Source organism: Apium graveolens, chromosome 5 (assembly GCF_009905375.1).
Source record: "Apium graveolens cultivar Ventura chromosome 5, ASM990537v1, whole genome shotgun sequence".
Classification (NCBI taxonomy): domain Eukaryota; kingdom Viridiplantae; phylum Streptophyta; class Magnoliopsida; order Apiales; family Apiaceae; genus Apium; species Apium graveolens.
The window spans coordinates 9011215-9029227 of NC_133651.1; the positions used below are offsets into that span (position 1 = coordinate 9011215).

At 35.0% G+C, this 18013-nt stretch overlaps 1 long non-coding RNA gene across 2 annotated transcripts; it reads left to right on the forward strand.

The window, feature by feature from the left end:
- The first annotated feature begins 16144 nt into the window (after positions 1-16144).
- On the forward strand, positions 16145-17441 carry LOC141661508 (uncharacterized). 2 transcript variants are annotated; one of them, XR_012549982.1, is made up of 4 exons: positions 16145-16279; positions 16370-16536; positions 16620-16722; positions 16971-17441. It is a non-coding gene; the product is annotated as an uncharacterized LOC141661508 (long non-coding RNA). The 2 variants fall into 2 exon arrangements; XR_012549981.1 differs by having other exon boundaries at positions 16620-17441.
- Positions 17442-18013: the final 572 nt, after the last annotated feature.

The window sequence follows — 18013 nt, forward strand, 5'->3', positions numbered from 1 at the left end:
TAAAATGAATGGTTATGTCAAAAGAAAAATAAAATAATAAGATATTAGTTGGTATATTATACATTTGGCAAGGTTTAAGTATTAGTATAAAATTATTAATTACTCTATGACACAACATAGAGATACGTGTGTATCTAGTTCTTTATATGTGATTTTAATTATCATTTGTTCGAAGGGAGTAAGTGAATTACGAGTTTGTGATTTTAATTATCATTTGGTCGTAGGGAGTAACTGAATTATGATAATTATTTCAATTTTTTTAACTTACTTTGATTTTTCAATTTTTATTAACTTTAATTTTAAATTACATGTTATAAATGTTAATATAATTTAAAAATCACGTATTAAGATAAATATATTTAAAAATAATGTATTTTAATTTATTTAAGTAACAAAATTTTTGACTTATAAATATAATTATCAAAAACTTACCTAAATTATAAATATCTGTTTACTTATCAATTATTTTATGATGAAAAATAATAGGCAAATCTATTTGCTAAGTGAAAATGGACCCATGTATTGATACTAATAACATCAATTAAATATTTCAAACTGTTGCATCCGATGACTTGTTAATTTGTATATTTTTTGTAACTTTTTTTTGCCTCTGGCGTTACTTTTTTAAATATTTTCCAAACAGGCACGCACACAATTAAGGACAATCAAGTTTAGACATTTAAAGTAGTTCAAAAATATAGATGCCGAAATGAAAGTCTATTCATTAAGTCCAAAATATATACGATTTTCTATTATGTACTAAAATTATTATTGGCCGGGCCATACGGGCAAGTAAACTTTATTGCCTCGTACTTGTAACTTTTTCCGGTTATGCCAGTATTTTTCATGGTTGATGACTACAATTATGTTATTTTAACTGATGATATCCTTAAAAATTAGACGGACTGCTTAGATGAAAATCTTCTTGAGACATTTATCGAGACCTTGAAGTTTTCGAACTATCCGCTACCTATTTGTTCTTGACTATGTTGATATAACATAATTTTTCCGTCATTAGTTATTAGGGAGCTTCTTCTTAGTCTCATGGAACTTCTTTAATTCAGTTGAATTGAATATTTAAATTGACCCAATTTATATTTAATTTATAAAGAATTTTGCTCAATTATGATGACCGACTAATTGGTAAACGCATGCCCGTGCCAAGCTCAGCTAGTGTCGTGTTTATGTGATGAGTCAGTACAACAACCATCATATAATTTTTCTTTACCCGTCTCTTCAGTACATAAAATTTGAGCAAAATATGCAATGAGTCAGAAAGAGAAGCGTTTCAATGTAATTTTATCAGAATTTTAGATCGGGGTCTGTTTGGCTAATCTGATAAATCAGCTTAATGAATTATAAACCCGCAACAACGCTTATTGATCAACGAGTGTTTGTCGACCCAACTTAAAAGTTGAATCTATAACTTATAAGTTGTTAATTTGAATGTTAGTAACAACATATTTTTTCTCAAATTATTTTTAATTTATTGTTTTTTATTAATTTTAGTTTTATTTTTTTAAAATATTAATCTAAATTAAAATATAAGAATTAAGATAATTATATTTAAAAATTATTTATTTTAGTTCATTTAAGTCAAAATAATTATGAATTATAATTAAAATTATCCAAATACTTATCTATACTATACTATTATAATCAAAACATGATTTGGTTTGGTGGGTTAGTTAGTACCTTGCAAACAAATTCCATCACTTTCCAAAATATTTAAAAAATATATTTTTAAAAAAAGAGACATGCACAAGTACGCAAACCACACACATGGGCGACATGAGTATCCCCACAAACAGCTTCTCACTCCATTTTAAACTTATTTATTAAAAAAAATAATTTTCTAAGAATTATTATTATATTGAAGACTAACACATAATATATATTTAAACAAATCGAAAGATGAATATTTTGGTATTCAATCGATAGTCGGGGTTTATTATTTGGGGTGAGTTCTATGGAGTCCACCTTTTTATCGGAGTCCTCGGAGTCCATCTACGTTCTGCAAATAAAATATATTGTAAAACGTGTTATTTTGCAAAACATGTTACACAAATAGCATAACTTCAACAAAATCATGCAAATCTCATATATTTACGGTACAATATGTATGTTCTGCAATATGTTCTGCAACATGAACATTTATGTTCTGCAAACTAAACATGTTTTGTAGAATATATATTTTTGCAATGTTCTGCTTGTAAAATGTATGCAATCTACAAGATTTTTGATAGAATAGTGATGTTTGTCGAAAAATAATATGTTTTGCAATATTTTAAGCTATATTTTACTTGCAGAACATATATGGACTCCGAGGACTCCAATTAAAGGTGGACTCCATAGAACTTTACTCTATATATATATATTTAAAAAAGTCAAACCAAAAAATAAATAAGTATTATTTTATGTATGTATACTTAGTGGATAAATACATTTTAATAAAATATAAAAATAGCTCAGAAATATTTACTATCTATACTACTATATTAAAAATTAAATATTGAAATTTGTTGGTAGTTGTTTGATCTTCTCTATTAAGGTTATCATCTAAATTTATAATTTTAATATATAACAATCTGATTAATATATTAATATTCACAATATATTTACACAAGTACAAATAAAATTAAATTAGTATAATGGTCCCGACTCAAAATAAAATAATATATATTGTTCATCTGTATAAAAAAGTTATATTATTGAACAAGTCAAAAACAAAAATAAAATCAAAAGACAATTCGTTAGTAGGTATAATAGCCTCGGAAAAAAAAAATATTAAAATTATATACACTATCCATCCAGGTTTAAATAAAACTATACTATTGATACGGGCTCTAGAAAAATCGAGTACATATTTAGTTGGATTTGCTAAATCGGGATAAAATAAAATAATAAATTCTATTGACGCAATTTAAAAATCTATACTATAATATAATATACTATAATATAATAATCGGAATGAGTTATATTTTGTTTCAACGATTATCGTCTTATTTTGATTATTAGAAATAAAATAAATAGTGTTATATACATGCTAAACTACTAAATTGTTAAATTACTAAATATAGTCTACTTATCCCGCTAAATTATGACGAAAACTTATCCTACTAAACTACGATCACAACTCATTCCTCATTCTTTTATTATTTTTATTATAAATCTATACTTATTATATATTCAAAATTCTTTAGGGCGGGTAAAGATAACGGCAAGCTTGAATCATCTCGTTCGCCCACACATACACTTACATTATAACATAACAGAAGTTCTAGAATTTCCTGCTGTCAAATAATTCAGGCGAGCTCAAATTTCTCCTACACTTTTTTTTTCTTGAAAATTCTTTGCGAGTGGTCACCTTTTGTATCAAAAATATTGGAAATTATTAATTGCAGTGATCTAATCTTTTGAATTTTTTTGTTTTTGAATGAGTTACAATCACGTTCTTCTCACAAAGGGAAATAAAACAATTGTATTTTTGCTGTTTATTTATAGTAGGTGGTAGATGTTATATATCTTGAATTGTTTTTGTTTATCTTGTTTGATCTCAAATTATGTGTACTTAATTTGTGCGTTTATGTGATGTTAACTAGATTTTAATTACTCGATCAATTGGTTTAAGGGATTAAAAGGTTGAGCCATTTCTGAATGCTGAATTTTTATGTGAATTTTTGTGCCTAATTGATTAGGTGAATTTGTTTGTTAGACTTTGAGCACATACTTTTTTGTGTTTTTGGGGAATTGTGGTAGATATGAATTTGGGGGCTAAAATATGGGAATAATCAATAGGATTGTGAGGGATTTGGGGCTAAAAAAGTTGTCACAAATTTTTCTGAACTGGGGTTTAATTCATTTAATTTAGTAATTTTTTCAAGATTAACTTTGTAAGATTTTGAGCATATAGTTTATTTTGGTATAGGGAATGGGGGTAGATATGAATTTTAGGGTTAAGAATCCAAGAAGTAACTAATTTTTGTTTAATTATTTTATTTACCGATGTTTGAAGACTGTTGGGAGTTTGAATTATTTACTACGTTTTTAGAGGAGGTCAGATTAGAGTAGCCTCCCCTCGGTCTGACTATTGAGATCTCAACCCAAATCTCACATGAGTGAAAGGAAAATTTTCTTTAGATATATCATATAAGCACATTATTAACACCTTTCCTATTAGTACGAGAGTCCAAAAATAATTATTTGCGGGCTTGACCCAAAATGAACATTATCATACTACTGTTGAAGTTATATATGAGTGCTAGCGGCCCAACATGTGTTATCAGAAGGTAAAGATTTAGAAGCTAGAACTTGAGGGTTGACGGGCTGCAAGTCCTATATATGGTGGAGAACCTTAAGTCTACTCGCAATTGAAGAATTGAGGTTGATGCATTCTGTCGAAAGTCTTCATGCGAGAGGTCATCTGACAGTTTCAATAGATGAATAGCGGCAGTACAAGATGATCCGTCAAATTCATCGTAGGAGGTAAAGCCCCCAGAATTGTAGCTCTTGGTTTGAGGGGAGAATTGTGGGGGTATATTTTAACCCAATATCAGCATAGAGGAATGAAGGAAGAATACCCTTTAATATAAAGCGTTCACTTTATTTGTTAGTATGAGGACGTAGCAGTCCCAACCAATGACTAGCACCCAGAATGTTACAAAGGAAAATAAACTAAAATGAAACAAGGGTTTTAATGCATATAAATGCTGACACACAACGCTCTACCTTCTATACATAAAGTTCTTAGACATTTCTACATCTACTGTAGTTTGTCATGTCTGACTACCGTATTGTTATTTTGACTTATGTAACCTTTGATGATCTTTGGGTACAAATTTGTCCTCGATATTGTTGATTTAGCTTAAGTTTCCTGTTTGTTAGTAATATGTTGCTTTTAGTCTTTAATAACTTTTATCACATGTAGAATATAAAATCAACTTAATTTTTCAATTTTCGGGTGTGGAATCATGATAATTAATCATTTCCACAACTGTGCAATATCTTGTGTTTTCTCGGGAAGTTTGTGTTGGATTTTAATTAATCTAAATATGGTTTATTGTTTAATTATAGTAGGAGTTGATTTAGTCTGAGTCTGGTAACGTAGTTGTAGGAGTTGATAAGTAATGGAATAGAATTAGGAGTTTGTTTTCAGTTACTATCTTAGCGTTTCCTATTTTGTAGCCATACCTAATGTAGGTACTATTTATTATCCTTTGTATGCAAGACTGAATAGAAGAAGCAGAGCAGTTTAATATACATACAAGTGTGTGCCTGTGTGTATTATATCTACACCTGGTATCAGAGCCTAACTAAACCATAATGTGATTGCTGCCAGATGGAACCCAGCAAAGGTAAAGAGAGCTCCTTTGGGCTCAGCTATCCGATGTTAACCAAGACTAACTACACAGCATGGGCCTTGAAAATGAAGGTATTTATACAGGCCAATGGAGTGTGGGAAACCATAGAACCAAAGGATGCTGCTGGAGTGGTGGAGGACAAAACTGACAAACGAGCTCTCGCCATTATTTATCAAGGAATTCCGGAAGACCTATTGTTGTCCCTTGCAGACAAACAAACGTCCAAAGAAACTTGGAACGCTGTCAAAACGATGTACCTTGGGGCGGAAAAAGTAAAGATGGCACGGGCACAAACCCTGAAAGGGGAATTTGAAGGTTTGGTTATGAAGGAGACCGACCAGATTGATGAGTTTTATCTAAAACTTAACGGGTTGGTGACTAATATCAGGGCACTAGGGGAGAAAATGGAAGAAGCCTATGTGGTTAAGAAGTTGTTAAGGGCTGTCTCTGTTAAATTTCTACAGATTGCGTCCGCGATTGAGCCGTTTGGAAATCTCGAACAAATGTCTGTAGAAGAAGTAATTGGGTCATTAAAAGCTCATGAAGAGAGAGTTCGTGGAACTGTAGAACAAACCCAAGGGCAACTACTGTTAACTGAAGATGAATGGCGAAAGCAGGAGAGCAACAATGATGGACAACTGTTGCTCAGTCGCGAGGAGTGGATAAAGCGGAGGACTGGTAGTGACTCTCGAAGAAGGGAAGAATCTCGTGGAGGACGAGACAGAAGCTGTGTGCCGTGTTTTAACTGTCAGGCCTATGGCCACTACGCCGCTGAATGCCGAAAACCGCGGAGAGAGAGAGATACGTCAAAGGAGGTAAATTTATCAGTAATACAGGGAGATGAACCAGCCCTGTTAATCGCCGAAGTGGGAAAAATTGAAGCTATGACTGGTAGTAAATTATTGTTGTTAAACGAGAAAGCTATGGTGCCCAAACTACAAGCAGACACTGGACATCAGAGGGAATCGCAGGTCTGGTACCTGGATAATGGCGCCAACAATCACATGACTGGCCAACGGGGAAAATTTAAAGAACTCGATGAAAGTGTGACCGGGCATGTGAAGTTTGGAGACGGATCTATTGTGAAAATAAAGGAAAAGGGGTGTGTGTCATTCAAGTGCAAAAATGGTGAAGAGAGGGTTCTTAAGGAGGTATATTTTATTCCTACTTTATGCAACAATATCATAAGCTTGGGACAACTTTCTGAAGCAGGAAATAAAGTAGTGATCGATGGTGATTATCTGTGGGTCTACGAGGAAGGTGGACGTCTGTTAATGAAAGTGAAGCGGTCCGAAAATCGATTGTATAAAATTAGTCTCGAGGATAGTAACTCAAACTGTTTACTTGCCAAGGTTGAAGAAGATACATGGCTTTGGCATGCAAGGCTGGGACACGTCAACTTTCAAGCAATGGAACTCATGTCACGAGAGGAAATGGTATATGGGATTTCAAAGTTTATGCAACCATTGAAACGGTGTGAGGGGTGTCTGTTGTCTAAGCAAGCAAGGAAACCCTTCCCTCATCAAGCAAATTCTATTGCGAAACAAGCCTTGGAGATGGTACATGCCGACATATGTGGACCGATTCAGCCCGCAACTCCCGGAGGTAATTGATATTTTATTTTATTTGTTGATGATTTTAGTCGTAAAATGTGGGTATATATGCTAAAGGAAAAGAGCGCGGCTTTCGAGATGTTCAAAAAATTCAAGGTCTTGGTTGAAACTGGAACCGGGAAGAGGATCAAGATTTTGAGAGCTGACAGGGGTGGTGAGTTCTGTTCAAGGGAATTCACGTCATATTGTGAAAACGCTGGGATTTTGAGGCATTACACAACACCTTACACCCCACAACAAAATGGGGTGGTTGAACGTCGTAATCGTACCGTCGTTGCAATGACAAGAAGTTTTCTAAAGGAATCAAAGCTCCCATCTTTTCTGTGGGGAGAGGCAGTTCGACACTCTGTCTACATCCTCAATAGATTACCAACTCGAAGTTTGAACGGCAGGACTCCATATGAAGCTTGGTGTGGGAAAAGGCCCGATCTGTCTCATGTCAAGGTGTTTGGCCGAGTTGCCTTCATGAAAATACCAACTGTGAAGGTGACTAAACTAGATGATCATAGCAAAGCAGTGATATACCTCGGGAAAGAGCGGGGAACGAAGGGGAACAGACTGTTTGATCCAAACATCGGAGCAGTCCATGTTAGCAGAGATGTGGTTGTACAAGAAAATGAACTCTGGCAGTGGGAGGAAAACAGAGAAAGCGAAGTGACATTTCCCGTGAGTGTGGTGGTGGTCAATGACAATGAGCACACAGGAATGGTACATGAGCATGAGCAAACCACGCCTCCACATACATCACAATCCGCAGAATCTATATATAGTACGACCACAACAACTCCAAATAGCAGCAGTATCAGGAACACGACATCCTCTGAGAACAGTGAACAACCAATGCGGTACAGAAATCTGATGGAGTTGTATGAAGAAACCGAGAGGATTGAACATCCAGAATTTGAACTCATGCTGCTGAAGATCGAGGGACCAGAATCATATAAAGAAGCAGTGATGGAAGATGAATGGAAGAAAGCAGTGACTGCTGAAATCGAAACCATCGAGAAAAACAAAACATGGGTCCTCACCGAGCTCCCTCCTGGTCACAAGCCCATTGGTTTAAAGTGGGTATACAAGCTTAAAAAGGATTCTGAGGGTAACGTGGTCAAACACAAAGCGCGTCTAGTCGCCAAGGGGTATGTTCAGACTAAAGGAATCGATTACGAGGAAGTTTTTGCTCCGGTGGCTCGCATGGAAACAATACGACTGCTATTGGCTCTCTCAGCTAAGAAAGGATGGCAGGTGCACCATCTTGATGTGAAGTCAGCTTTTGTAAATGGGATCCTTCTTGAAGAAGTTTATGTTGCACAGCCCGAAGGGTTCGAGAAGAAAGGAGAAGAACACAAGGTATATAGACTTTTCAAAGCGCTGTATGGTCTACGTCAAGCCCCTAGAGCTTGGAACACACGACTAGATGAGTGTTTAAAGGAGTTGGGATTTAAGAAATGTTTACACGAGCAGGCTGTTTATACGAGGTGCAGCAATGGTGAAACTTTAATAATTGGGGTTTACGTGGACGATCTTTTTGTCGGAAGTCTCAGGTACCTAACACACACGAGACCAGATATCTCGTATGCTGTTGGTGTAATCAGTCGTTTTATGGAACGACAAACCGTGAAGCATCAGCAGGCGATAAAATATGTTCTAAGGTACGTAAAGGGCACGGTTAATTATGGGTTGAGTTATGCAAGTGCAGGGGATGAAAGCACTCAAGACCTCTGCGGTTACTCAGATAGCGACTTGGCCGGAGACGTGACGGATAGAAGGAGTACAGGGGGGATGTGTTTTTATCTCAATGGAGGTCTGATATCCTGGGCTTCACAAAAACAACGGGTGATTGCTCTGTCCTCATGCGAGGCAGAGTACATGGCAGCTACATATGCAGCTTGCCAAAGCATATGGCTTCGTGGTTTACTGCAAGAGATAACGGGACAAAGTACTAGGCCTGTAATACTTCATGTAGACAATAAATCTGCGATTGAACTGATTAAAAATCCGGTATTGCACGGGAGGAGCAAACATATAGACGTACGTTTTCATTTCATTCGTGAATGTATAGAGCGTGGGGAACTGGAAGTCGAGTTCGTGAGCACAGACAAGCAACGTGCAGACATATTAACTAAAGCTCTAGGAAAAATTAAATTCGAAGGTCTGAGAAAGCTGGTGGGAGTCGTGGATCTGGCTTCAGAAAACACAAGTATGAAGTAGTTGAAGGAAAAAAAACATATTTAAATTTGGGGGGAATGTGTTGGATTTTAATTAATCTAAATATGGTTTATTGTTTAATTATAGTAGGAGTTGATTTAGTCTGAGTCTGGTAACGTAGTTGTAGGAGTTGATAAGTAATGGAATAGAATTAGGAGTTTGTTTTCAGTTACTATCTTAGCGTTTCCTATTTTGTAGCCATACCTAATGTAGGTACTATTTATTATCCTTTGTATGCAAGACTGAATAGAAGAAGCAGAGCAGTTTAATATACATACAAGTGTGTGCCTGTGTGTATTATATCTACAGTTTGGGTTAGAGGGATTGCTTTAAACATTAAAAGTGGAAAATAGTGTAGTTTGTGCTAAAATTGTTTCAGTAAAATTTTAACTATCTTCTTTCCATATGCAAATGTGCTGACGAGCATGATTTTAACTGTTTCTCTTTCATACAGATAATACTAGGAAACAGGTCTTTGTAATCTCAAGTGGACTGCCAAAGTGGAGGATGCTTTAAAAGACGGAATACTAAGCACGGTGCTGGGAAAATAGGCCGATATTCTCAAAGACCACCAGTTCGGAAGTATCTTGCGTGCACGTTCTAATGTGGACCTCAAGGTATGATGAACTTTGCACACACCTTCTTTCATTGCTGATAAATACCTTACTCTCAGATTGAACAGTAATAAGAATCAGCTAATTATGCACATACTAGTATAAATACTGTCAGCAAGAATATATGCGAGCCTTCCTTGGTTCCATTATTATGTTTCTTTTTCTCCACAATACTTTAGTATATAGTTGTCAGGACAAATGGAGAAATATGCTATTAGCAATGAATGGCAAGTCTCGAGACAGCTGCAAGACTGTTCAAAAGAATATCAAGATGACCAGCAGACAGGGTGATAAGTCTGCGGCTCTTATCTGTGAGAGCTGTGATGAAGGTAAAACTGATGAAGTTGAGCCACTGTCCTCATCTAATGAAGCATTACAAGTGGGAAACTGAAAAACTAACAAGGTTGTCGTATCATATATATCCTCAATTCTCACACTTTAACTTAACATGAACTAGGTCTGTACACGGCTGTGGACTTGTATCTTTTTCGGGTGCAACTAAATTAGAACTTGATAATAATTAGTAAATTCTAGTATGTGTGTTAAGTTAGGAAACATATTTATTTAATTACCGATTGTTCAAGTGCCAATATCTGGTTGCACCACTGCTGAATTAGTGGTGCTAGCTGATAACTATGTATGATACTCATTGATGCTAAAATTTTCACCACTTATATTCTACACTAGAACGGTGTCAATTGTAACAAAATCCAGCCAATATTCCACATATATATATGTATATCTCTTTCTGGAGAAGATGGAACAAATAACTATTAATAGCACCTTAATTGCAAGCCAACACATCTAATTTTAGCGTAATTTTTTACTCTCTATGTATACTGAATATCAATATTAGAAATGCAGGTTTGATGACTGCAAACTAGAAGATCTAAGGAATGTCAAGCAGCAATCTATTTCTACCAAAATACAGGTTGTTTTCAAACTGTATTTAGGTTATACTTCACAACTTGCTGATGTTTCAGAATAATATTGATAATAATGAAACTTTATGAGCTAGGGTCTCTTAAGTTCAGCGGATATATTCATATATTTCCGAGATCAATCTTTTTCATGTTAATATCTAATGAAGTGTTGATAAATATTGCAAAGAATTATGTCAAATCATTCTAACGATATATGTAGAATGAAGTGTTAATATTGTAACGACGCTATAAGATTTTATTTGCAAAAGCCATTGCCACCTCTCAATTTGGAAACTTTTTCTTTGGGAAACATGAGAACTGTTGCAGTTGATGGAAAACTCATCAAGGTAATTAACATTTTCCTCTTCAGAGGAGAAAATAAAGCAGAATTTTTTAATTTATTGTCTTTGCTGCAACCTGGTTGCTATGCCTTTATTTTGTAAGACTGTTTGATTCACATAGAGGGTTAATAAATAAATTAGATATACCTTAGAGTATTGCTAAAATCAACAAGTATATTGAGTTCATAGGTCAAATATTTTCTTTTTGTTTCTTATTTAATTCATAGTGAAGTTTCTACTTTGAGATGTTATTCCTGTAATTATAAGCTTGCATTGCTTATTTGCTGATATGGACAAGCATATTAACGTCTTAGGTCAAGTGCTCATTTGTTTCTTGTTGATTTGACTGTGAAATTTCTACTTTAAGTTGTAAATCACAGGCCTCCGAAAATAACAAAATATAAGGATTTAGTTTCTTGCGTTTTAGGAAACTTATCTAGTATGTACTGATTAATCATTTCTCAATACAATCTATGTTGTTTTCCTTGCGTTGAAATGCGGTTTTCGATTTGACTTGCATACATTCTTTATGTTATAAGTATTCTGGTTCTGCTCACAACATCTTGGCAGGAAGCTGTGTCATATTCTTTATATTTGAAACAGTGGCGGATCCAGAGTCCAATTTCTGAAGGGGCACCATGTGTTTAACTGGCTATATTACGCGTAACCGGTCCAAATTCAAAATTTTTTGGTCATTTTAACTAGATTTTTCAATTTTTTTGATATTGAAGTGCTAAAAATTAGTATTTCAACAATTTAATCTCTAATTTATGATCATATAACTATAAATAAAATTAAATATAACTCAAATTATGAAAGTTTTATTAGCATTATAGGGCACTTAAACTTTTTCAGTGGAAAACTTTAGAAAATATACATAATTATATCTAATTTTTTTATTAAAAATTGCTAATTTTGGGTTCTGGGGGGCACATGTCCCCACTGCTAATTTTGGGTTCTGTGAGCGGGAGGCACATGTTCCCACTGGCCCCTACATGAATCCGCCTTTGATTTGAAAGTACTTCTTATAAGTTTTCAGTCTGGGGTAAACCATGCAATAAAATATTTTGCTACTATATTTTCTGGTGCAGCACGGAATGGAGTATTCAAATAGCCCATGGCCCGAAGTTGATGCTGAGCTGATGATGCTAGCGCAAATGAGTCCTGAGGATGCTGCTGCTGCAGTAGCAGCAGTTAAGAAGGCCGAAGCTGCTATTGCAGAGGCTGAAGAAGCAGAAAATTAAGCTGAAGAGGCTGAAAATGCCGCCGAAGAAGCAAAAGAATTTTATGAACAAGTAACAAAGGAATCATGGGAAAAGAAGGCTAGACCTGGTAAAATCTCATTCATTTTAGTACTTAAAAATGGTCCAGTTTTACCTTCTAAAAATACCCCTTCTAAAAATTTAAGTCACTAACGGTTATTATTTGATTACCGGCGAAGTACCGATTAAAGATAAAATTAATAGCTTGTTTCTCTGTCAAAATTGTTCATTCTGTTTTATAATACTAAGATTGTAAATAGCCACTGAAAAAGTGGTTGGAAAAATTTTCAATTTATAACAAGCTTGGGTTTATTTATTCTACATTTCAACTTATTGTTTGCTAAACAAATGCAGGTTATGCACCATTTCACAGAGGAAAGCGCCGTCACAGTCAGAGCAAAAGTTCTAGAAAAAGTGCTGCTGTCTTTTGCAAATTATCAACATTGAACATGGGTGGAGATGTCACTTCTAATGTTGACTAACATCTCTACTATTGAGCACTATTTTTGATTCTCCTTACATATATAGAGTTTGCATACAGAGAAACGCCGGAGGAAATGATAGTTTATGCTTTACAGAAATATCTAAACGGTGGTCCGGTTATATATGATTCATTCCTTTAAACTGTGAAAGCCTGCAAATGATTGTTGAATTGTCTAAATTATATTGTGTTCATGTTGGTCTTGATTTTACGGAAACCAGTTATCCGTGCAGGAAATGATCAGGAAGGACTAATATTAATTTATTTCACCAGTAACAAGACTCAGAGTTTGAACATGCTTTCGAGTCTACACATATGGTTACTAGGCCGTTTTAGTATAAAATTAATGAAACTTGCAGTTCGTAGGCCATTTTTGTATTAAAAAAACTATTTATAGTGACATGATTTAAATTTGTTCCGAATCTATCATTAATCTTGTCATTTGCAACCGTGAAATGTATGTGAGATGAACTTTACAAGAAGTTCTATATAAAAAGTGTGTTAACGGTTGCTAACCAACTCGGTATACATATGTTTGTTATGTGGTAGAAGAGTTTTATTTTTGAGTTATTTGTGAATGCTGATTTTCGATCTGAACTTTTAATGCTTAGATGAATTTGCTTGTAAGACAATAGGTACTTATATGAAATTGGAAAAATATTCATCGGCCATGATTAAAGCTTCTGAATTTTGTTTTCTTGTTAAAAATTATGTTTCTTCCACAAGAAAATTAAAAAGATTTTGCTTGTTATTCTATGAATTGTTGCTGATGTACAGCTTGAATGGTATGTGTGTTTATGATTATGTTGTACAAATTATACAGTTTTTAATTAGCCTTCTAATTTAATCATTTGGTAACAAGGATTAAATTTGAGTCATTTCTTTTTGATGATTTTGGATTTGAATTTTATGTCAAGATGAATTTGTTCGAAAGATAGTAAGTTCACATCAATTTTATAAAATATTTATCGACCATGATCTAACCTTATGAAATTTGTATTGTATGTAAAAATCAAGTTTCTTTCACAAGAAAATTAACAATAATTGCGACATATTTTGATCTGTATATGTAATTATTTTTAGACTGAATTGTATATGCGTCTTGTTTTATGATCTAGAGTGATATAGGGAGTAAGTTGGAGTCATTTCTGAATGCCTACCTTCCACTTGAATTTATTGCCAAGGTGAATCTGTGTGCAAGCTTGTTATGTGTATGTATGCGGAGAAAGAAGCCTCTAATTTATATATCCCGAGCAAGAATGTATTTGATTTCATTCACTACTGCAATTTGTCATACGTGGCGAAGCTGCATAGAGGCAAGAGGAATGTGCACCACAGAATGCTGTGCCACTGTTTGTCTTGTCTGATTGCTGTTTGAGTGTTTATATATGGTGCTCATCCTGTACTTACTCGTTCTTGGCTATGTTGATTTAAAATAATTTTCCTCTCGGCTGATTGTTATTTAATGCTCATTAGCTTTTTCGAGCTTTTTCACTCAATAGCACATTTAAGTTTACTTATTTGTAAAACCACATTAGAGATCTTGTGTAATTATATGTATGACTAATTGGTAATTACCTTCCTGTTCCAGTTTCGTGTGAGCTGAATTAGTTTTTTGTACAGATATTAGTAGTATATGGCTCGGGGAAGGATTTACTGGTCAGCAGAGGAGGAAGCTGCCCTAACGGATGCTGCAATGTGCTGAAAGCCCGTAGAAATGTGGCTCTCAAGGTATGTTGCACCCTGTACACCCTCTTTGATTTCCAATAAAACACTTTACAGTAATTAAGAAAGTGTGAGGGTCGAAACAGCTACAAACCTGTACATGAAAATTCCAAGAAGACCAGCAGACACCATAATGAATCTGCTGCTCTTACTATTGCCCAAACTGCGGCACCGGCTCTAGTTCAGAAGTCATTGAAAGATGGTGTTTCTGACAAGCCAACTGTTAAGGTTTAAATGAGACGTCACAAAATGGATCAGCAATCACCAAAAACAATAAAGGTTTATACAAGACGTCAGAAAAGCGGGTAATAAAGTCACTGTAAAGTAAAGAGGTTTTATAGTCTCAGGGGGTGGGGGTAGGGTGGCGAAACAAGTGAAATGTATCTTGTAGTGTTTACTTTTATCAATATTGCAGTATTGGGAGATAACTGGACCTCTTGGAATCAAGGTAGTAGTGGTATTGTTTTGTTTGGATATTATCAAGAATTAATCAATTGGTACTTTGCTTGTTTTTAAGACCTGTGTTAATTAGGTAGTGAATTGACACCTCCAGACCTGAAGCTGTTTTTGTGTGGAAACATAAAACCGTCACAGCTGATATTGGAAGCTCATTTTAATTAATCTTTTTAGGCTATTATGGTAAATTAGAGCAGATCTTGTATTTAACTTTTTCCTGCAACCTGATTGTTCTGCCTTTATAGAAAGACTGGTTTTTTTGCTATATACATATGCGAATGTTGCAATTATGGGTAGAATATTAGTTTTCTAGGTCAGATGTGATTCTTTTGTTTTTATCGACTTGAACCTGAAGTTTTTATTTCTTTTTTATGCGTCTAAAGTTTCTATTTGTTTTTGATGCGTCTACATATAGAATGCCTAAACGCAGTTGACGCATTAAAGCATGAAATATACGGGGTAATATTTTTGGCCTTGTCATCAGAAGAGAATTGCTTAAGGCTGTTGTGATTAAAGAGTCCCTTCCTTGTCAAGGATTAATATGTTAAACTCACTGATGCAGCGAGAAAATGGAGTATGATTTAAATCAGACGCAGACACCGTGCAGGTCACAGTTGATGGGGTGCTGCTGCTGCAGCGGTTAACACCCAATTTCAATAAGTCCTAAGGCTCTCAGGTGTTCAATAATATTTTTGGAACTAGAAAAATTTTGTTTTCCCTTGAGAACATGTATAGGATGCCGAGGAATGCCATAATAAATAAGAAGACCGATCTGCATAGTAGTGCAGAACAACAATAGGCTTTAAGCATTATGAATTTTCAATAAGGAACACATTGAACATAGTGCCTACCAAGAATTGAAACATAGTGCCTAATGGTATTAACTCTAAACATAGTGCCGACCAAGATATCCAAAACACGAATCATTTTCCGGACACATGCATGACGCATAAAATATTACAAAACTAAGTCAAATAATTCACTGTACATGTACATCTTCCCTGTACAATGGTCATGAGAGAATTGTCAACAATAATGGAGGTCATTAGTTTTCAAATTTAATTTAGGTTGTTCTGTCACGCCTGTCATATCATATTGGAATCTGTGACCAATTTACCAGTACAAAAATAAAGGGTTACACTTTTTCCTTGGTCCCTGCTTGTACAAATTTTTTCTTAATGGTGTTGTGGTTGCTAACCTCAATCATTTTGTACCCAGGCATTCTTCTCTGCTAATGCCTCAGCTCATGCTTCAAGAAAATCCTCTCCTAGAGTGAACAATGAGGCTGTTCAAAAGGCCGTAAGTGAACTATTCAATTTCTTACAGCTATATAGGTGGCTTGAATGTACTAAATAGATTTTACTTACTATTGACTTATTTATTTCTCAGGATGCTGCTCTGAAAGGTTTTGATCCTCGCCGTGCTACCAATGTCAGTGCCAGATTGGATGCTCAGCAAAAGAAGCTTAATCTCCCAATCCTCCTTACAACCACCATTGGGTCTTTCCCTCAGATAATTGAGCTCAGAAGAGTTCTCCGAGAGTACAAGGCCAAGAAGTTGGTGTTCTGTAATGGCTTCTTTATTCTTTCATTGCTTAGTACTCTGTTGTTTGCTTTCTGTATTAACATTCTGTCTCCAGGATCTCTGAGGAAGACTATGTCGGCGCTATCAAGGAGGAAATCAGTAAGGTTGTCAAGCTACAGGAAGAGCTCGACATTGACGTCCTCGTTCATGAGCCAGAGGTATATTGAATAACATACACATTTAGTGTAATTATAGTAAGAAAAGAATGACTGGAGGGTTAATTTTTGCATTGGCGGCGAGGAGGAAAGGGTTTTTTTTTTGTTCAATAGATGATACAGATTCCGACTCACATAACTGTGATGCGTGTAGTGTGTTTATTGCCTATATGATGACTTGCTGCAAGAAGTTCTGGCTTTATTTTTTGATAAAATCTGAATCAGCTCTAATAGTTTGGTTTGGTGTTTAGCTTGTGATATTTCCCTGATCAGATTGAGTGTCTGCCCGTTGTATATTGCTGTGATGGTTTGGTTTGGTGCAGCAGAACGGGGCCTTCCGGTCACAAGAGTTATAAGTCGCATGACATTGCAAAGAATTATGGCTACCGCTGTTGGGGATGATATCATATTGAATGGTAGTAATGTAGTGGACTTTGAGGACGATGGAAAAAAGTTAAAGTCGGATTTGTTGAGCTACCCCAGGAAGCGGGTATGATTTAAGCAAGTGTTCTAGAGGCCAAACTCCATCAGATGCTTGTACAGAAGTTAATGTAGGCTCAAAACTTGAAGAATCCCCTCCTGGAGCAGAGCCCAGTGTTCCACTCTTAATTTTCCTGCTACATTTAATAGGAATATGCAAGTCATATTTGTTTTAATCAATAATGTGAGAATGATAATATTGGAATATTTTTTGTTAATATTGAATTTATTTTTGTTTGTTATTTTGGTCCAAAAGTAATTTGATTTTTGTATTGTGTAAGTAGGGTAATAACTAAATATACATCACTTTTATTGTGTAAAAATTGATGTCTACCAATAAAATACAAATCAGTTTTTGCGATTTGTGAGTGCAAACTAATATTTACAACCTATATAGACATCAGGCCAAAGTGATGTTTAATTGGCCAATATAGACGTCGGCTTTTCAGAATGAAATCGATGTCTTTACATCACCGACATCTACATCGGTTGCAAAACAACATAGACATCCACTACTAAAAAACAAGGCTAAATTTGACCGACTAAATATGACTGCGGCTAAATTTGACCGCTGACAGTCATATTTACAGTCAACCTTGGTTTATAGCTGGTCAAACTTTGACCGGCAACACTCAAATTTGAAGTCAACCATTTATTTGCAACTGGTCAAGACTTAATTTTGACTAACAGCAGTCAATTTTAATTTCAGTCAAATTTAGTCGGTCATTTATTTTTTTGGTCCAAAAAAAAGAGAAGGAAAAATCCCGCCAAGGAAACAAAATTTGATGGGTGCAAATTTGACCGCAGTCGTTCA